The 6,000-nt window shown below is 49.0% G+C and overlaps 1 long non-coding RNA gene across 3 annotated transcripts in view; it reads left to right on the top strand.

Annotated features, from left to right (window-relative positions):
• Positions 1 to 565: 565 nt before the first annotated feature.
• LOC149128609 (uncharacterized) overlaps positions 566 to 6,000 on the top strand; it is a 63,368-nt gene continuing 57,933 nt past the window's right edge. The window contains exon 1 of one of the 3 annotated variants that reach the window (XR_016221919.1): positions 566 to 1,208. This is a non-coding gene — a long non-coding RNA (uncharacterized LOC149128609). The remainder of the gene's footprint in view (positions 1,209 to 6,000) is intronic. The other 2 variants (XR_016221915.1, XR_016221913.1) reach the window with 2 other exon arrangements.

Raw genomic sequence — 6,000 nt, 5'->3', positions numbered from 1 at the left:
CCGCCATGCGGCGCCGGCACACCGGGTTCTAGTCCCAGTCGGGGCGCCGGATTCTGTCCGGTTGCCCCTCTTCCAGGCCAGCCCTCTGCTGTGGCCAGGGAGTGCAGTGGAGGATGGCCCAGGTGCTTGGGCCCTGCACCCCATGGGAGACCAGGAAAAGCACCTGGCTCCTGGCTCCTGCCATCGGATCAGCGCGGAGCGCCGGCCGCAGCGCGCCGGCCGCGGCGGCCATTGGAGGGTGAACCAACGGCAAAGGAAGACCTTTCTCTCTGTCTCTCTCTCTCACTGTCCACTCTGCCTGTCAAAAAAAAAAAAAAAAAAAGTTCCACAGACAGGGACAGTGAGCGAAGTGAAATTTATTGAAAGTGAGAAACCTCCTGCCACAGCAGTCAGGAGGACTCCAAGGGAGGAGTTGCCAGGGAAGCCTGTAAGTGCTGGCTCTTTTATGCACAAAGTGGCTCTCTTTCTGATTGGCCACTTTCTAAGAAGTGAAAATAGATTAACCAATCAGGGTGCCAAATAATGACCAACCAGCAGGCGAGGATTAGTAACTACGTCTCAGCCTGCTTTCACTCACCTCTCCAGGAATCCCGGGTGAGCTCCCATACATGTCGCAGGAGCTCTGGAGTCAGTGTCATGAGCAGGGGCAGGAAGACTCTACAGCTCTGGTTGCTCAGCTCCGTATCTTGGTGGATTCTTCTTGTTGGGTTTTTTAGGAGTAGCACAGCCCTTCATGTTTCAGCTCTTGGGATTTCAGCTCTCTCCTTCCACCGGCCTCTGGGCATCACCTGACGCTCATTCGAGGAAGGTAGCCAGTCTCACAGGCCGACCAGCTGAGCCTCGGTTTCCTGATGGGTAACGGGAAGGGCCGCCTTCCCCAGGGCCGGCCGTTCCACGCCACACTCCCCACCCCCGGCCTGGAGTAGACGTCTTTGCGTGTAACCCGAAGAATCCGTGTGTATGATGTAGGTGAAACACTGTTAGAGACACCCTGCCATGTTCTCCATTGTAAAACCCCTGCGCACAGGTGCAGTCACTCACAGGAGCAGCGTGGAGGGGCGGGGCTTCCCGCAGGGGCCGCTTAAGGAGGAGCTTGTGCCGGCTGCTTCTGCTCCGGCTTCCGGGGCCTGCACACCGCGCCCCCGCGCCTTGGCTGCTGTCTGGGCTCTGACTCCGGCTTTGGCCCGCGCTCACCCTGGGAGCAGCAGGTAAGGCCCGAGGGAGGCGGTGAGAAAGGCCAGGCAGGAAGTCCCCAGCCCTTCCGTTAGGCTCCCCACAGCATCTTGTGAGCCGGAGCCTAAGAGGTTTCTTGCGGTTTCTCAGCAGTCCGTAATCCCTGCTAAGTCTGGAGTTTAAAGCAGCCCTCTGGTGTTCCTTGACTGGCGTGTGTCAGGTTTTAGCAACAAACTTAAACCCCTTTGATGTACTGGGAATTCATAGTAGGACTTTCTTCCTTGTTTTTAAGATTGATTTATTTGAAAGGCAGAGTAACAAAGGGAGAGGAAGAGGGGCAAAAGGAAGAGGGAGCAGAGGAAGGGGGTGGGGGAAGTGGAGAGGGAGAGGGGAAAGGGATCTTTGATCTCCTGGGTCACTCCCCAAGATGGCCGCAATTGCTGGGGCTGGGCTAGACCAGAGGCAGGAGTCGGGAGCTCCATTCACTTCTCCCACCTGGGTGCAGGGACCCAAGCACTTGGGCCCCCCTCTGCTGCTTTCCCAGGTGCGTTAGCAGGGAGCTGGCTAGGAAGCATGCTGCAGACTCTTGAACCAGCCCTCCTGTGTGGGATGACAGCTCCCAGTGCTTGCCCCAGACTGTCTCCTCCTTGTGACACACTGCTCTGATACTGTGGGAAAGGCTTCCATGCCCATCCTCTCAAAGGATGGCTCCGACGCGGGAAGTGCAGTCAAACAAGGCTTTATTCATGGTCTGGAAACATCAGGTGTCTGGCGAGCAGGCATGTCCAGGCAGATTGAAGTCAGCTTTGTCCCCTTAGTATGCAAGTCTCTTCCCCATTTCCTCATTGGCTGAGTATTATGGGGTGTACAGTCTTCCTTGATGTCACCTGAATTTCAGTATTGCCATATAAGGTCATTTCCTATCCCCTTCCCCAGTTAAGTTTCTATTTTTCTACAGTGACAAAAGCACCCAGGGAATGTAGACAGGGTTCCAGCTGATTGACTGAAGTTGTTGCTGGGCAAGGGCCATATCTTATTGGGTTTATTTACTTAGGGACTTTCTGGGTGTATGAACTGTTGTGGTTACCACGTCAGCAAAGTGCATCAATGGGCTAGCTGCCAGTAATTTTCCACTTACTATTTTATACTGAAAATGGACCACTGACTTTCTTAGTTTCCCTCTTTTTGTTTTCATACCCTTTGATCCCATTTTCATTTTTACTCTGGTATCTTTGGTTTTCATGTCTTTCTAAAGTATGTGGACTTTGTTCTTCACAGGTGAGTGAGTCTGGTTTAGTTTCTAAGAATAGTAAGTTGTTTTGTTGGAATGTCATGGGAATTTGTTGATGGCCTTCATTAGTAACTTCTGTGCAAGTCCCCTGGCACAGGGGGTAACGCAGAATCCTGCTGTCAGGATCCCCACTACAATTATAAGGGATATTAGAATTAAAGCTACTGCGCCCTTCCATTTTCCAAACCACCCTTAGCCAGTCCATAAATGGGTCATCTATCCTGGAATTTTCAGTTAATGCACTAGCTAGAGTAGTCAAGCTTTGTAATGCCTTAGAAATCCTTCTATCAGGGACAGTGTTCTTTGGAATAAAAGTGCAGCATTGTCCACCTAACACAGCAGAAAGACTCCCCTTTTTCTGCCAATATCTATTTTCTGCCAATTCTATTTTCCCAAGCCATTTGACTGGTGGCATTCAATTGACTTTGTACTCCTTGAAGGGCGTCTCTGGTATAATTGATAAATCTTGTTGACTGTAGTAGATGTAATTAGTCCAATCAACATTTTTGTTAATAGTGGACCACCAGAAAAAAGCAGTCTCAAGTTCTGCAGCTGTCTGCTCTCAAGCTTTGAATTCATTAGGTACTCCTCTTGGGACTCCTATTGACTCAATATTTGTATTAGTCAAAGGAGCCCTTTAGTTATCTTTTTCTTTATTGGTTATCTTATGCCAGGGTGAAGGGGCTAGCCCACTGAACTAAAGCACAAGTTCCAGTGCAATTGGGAGGCAGCTGGAGCCTTCTCTTCCCATAGTACCATCACGCATCAGCCCAGGATGTGTGAAGGGCTGAGTCATTACTGCTGTCAGGCCCATCAGTCAGTAATAAGGATACTAGTGCAGGCTGAGGGTTCTCCTGTAGGTTTAATGAACTCAGCCCCTTTCCTGGAGAGGCAAGATGATCAGCTCATGCTCCCTGTGGAGAAAGGGGATTACCCTGGGGTCTGAGCTTCCATAGCTCGGGAAAGAGCAACAACAGGCTCGGAGGCCTCATTTCCCTGTGCATCCTTCCTCTGGAATGGGACCTGCATGCAAGACACCCCCCAGGCTCAGAGTCTCATCTGAGGGGAAATGGAACCATTTGTACCTGTGGCTGTCCTGCAGCATATGTATATCAGTCACCCTTATTGAGGGCCTATAATGAAAGTGTTACCCATTCTACCCAGGCATTTACAACTCCATCTACTGTCTTAATTTCTGAAGTTTGTCTCAGGTCTTTTTAAAGATTTACTTATTTTGAAAGAGCTACAGAGCTGGGGATGAGGGGGAAGAACCTTCCATCCACTGGTTCAGTTCTTAGGTGGCCACAGCGGCCAGAGCTGGGCCAGGCCAAAGCCAGGAGCTTCATCTGGGTCTTCCACATGGGTGACAAAGGGCCCAAACACTTGGGCCATCTTCTGCTTTTTACAGGCCATTAGCAGGGATCAGAAGTTGAGCAGCTAGGACAGAATCTGGAGCCCGTTTGGGATGCTGGCATTGCAGGCAGCAGCTTTACATGCTACACCACAACACTGGCCCCTATATTGGGTCTTTTGTCTCATTATTTGGTGAGTTGGGGTACACCTCAGGGGTTGAAGTCAGTAGCTACCTGGGGCAAGGTTGTGTTTTTACTTAACTGGAAAGAAAGTCATCCCAAGGGATCTGTTCTAGTAATATCTGCCCCTTGTCCATAGATCTTAGTGGCCAATTTTGGATCTTGGTCTATGGTGGCTGGATTATTGTTAGTTATAAGTATGGGACTGTACTATAAGCTCTGGCAGTTTAGTAGCATGGAGCCCTTATATAAATGATTTTTGTCTTTTAATGACCTATCCCTTGAGGGACTAGCTGTCCACCCCTGATATTGAGTGGTCCACCAAACATCATCCCAACTAATACAAGGCTTCCACCAGTGATGGTTAATTTCTGGGCACAGATATTTATCTGCTCAAGCTAGTTACTTTAGATTTCCCAAGTTCCCACAGGATATGAGCTGGAAAGTATCAAATTGTATAGTTTGTGGAACTGAGGTCTTGGTAACATTGATCACTAGTCTAATTGGGTAGTTTTGTTTCCTGTCAGTTCTGAGACACATCCCCTATTATATGAACTTTCCCTCTGCTCTTGGGTTTACAATTACTTCCCTGTTACACCTCAGCCATAATACTTTCCAAAGGGGAAGCCACCAATTTTCATTGGGGTTGGGTGTTTTCTTTTTTCCTGTTTTTTTGAGGGCTTTTCCAGTGACCCATGTGCCTCCTCTGGCATCCTTTTCTTTGTTTCAAAGTTTCTTTTACCAGTTGCTTAACGGCAGTATGGTGAGTCAACCCCTTTTCAGCAGTTGGAATGGCTGTCCCAGTGGTCAGGAGCACTTGGTAGGGGCCCTCCCAGTGTGGAGGGAGCTTGTCCTCTTTCCGGGTCTTAACCAGCACCAAGTCTTCAGTTAGAAGTGATGAATTACAACCTGGAGAGGAAGAGTCTGGCCACCTTTTAGAGGACATGGTCACTGTATAACTTCTTAGAAAATGGGCTTTGGTTTCCATGGTAGGAAAGGCTGTAGTCCTATAAGTAAGGAAGCCCCTATAACAATTCATAGGGAGAGAATCCCACATCTCTTCTTTTTTTTTTTTTTTTTTTTAATTTGACAGGCAGAGTTAGAGAGAGAGACAGAGAGAAAGGTCTTCCTTTTTCCATTGGTTCACCCCACAAGTGGCCGCTATGGCTGGCGCGTTGCGGCCAGCGCACTGTGCTGATCTGAAGCCAGAAGCCAGATGCTTCCTCCTGGTTTCCCATGTGGGTGCAGGGCCCAAGCACTTGGGCCATCCTCCACTGCACTCCCGGCCACAGCAGAGAGCTGGACTGGAAGAGGAGCAACCGGGACCGAATCCAGCGCCCCAACCAGGACTAGAACCCGGTGTGCCGGCACCGCAGGCGGAGGATTAGTCTAGTGCGCTGTGGCGCCAGCCCTCCACATCTCTTCTTAGAGCTGTTCTAATCCTAAAGAGTGCTATTGGGAGGTACTTAGTTCAAGGTAGCTTAGTTTCCAAGATTAGTTTAGTAATTTGCTTTTTAAAAGTTTGTGTCCTTTGTACCTTTCCTGAAGAGGTTGCCAGGGAGTGTGGTAGTATCATTTAATATTCAAGCTTTCCATAACTCCTTTCAGTGCCATTGATGTGAAATGACTTGTATTGTCTGAATCAATATTTTCTAACAGGCCAAATCTGGGTATAATTTGTTCTGGTACTGTCTTGATGATAACATTCTGGCTGTGGCAGTTGTGAAAGGGAAAGCTTCCACCCAGCTGGAGAAATGACCCACAACTACCAGCAGATATTTCAGCCTCTCCACCATAGGCATGTCTGCAAAGTCTGCGTGAATACTTTGAAACGGCCTTAACCCAGGAGCTTCTCAAACTCCTGCAGTTTGTTTTTTAATTATCTTTTTATTTGTCCTCTGGCATGTCACAAACCTCCATACACCTGCTTACTGATGGTATAGATTCCCACATAGCCATAGTCTCAAAGTATTGCATCACACAGAGCTTGGGGGCCCCAGTGAC

The sequence above is a fragment of the Oryctolagus cuniculus genome, chromosome 1 (genome assembly GCF_051225735.1).
Source record: "Oryctolagus cuniculus isolate XC-2025 breed Fujian yellow rabbit chromosome 1, ASM5122573v1, whole genome shotgun sequence".
Classification (NCBI taxonomy): Eukaryota; Metazoa; Chordata; class Mammalia; order Lagomorpha; family Leporidae; genus Oryctolagus; species Oryctolagus cuniculus.
The sequence above is the reverse complement of the archived record's forward strand: the minus strand, read 5'-3'. Positions and strand labels throughout refer to the sequence as shown.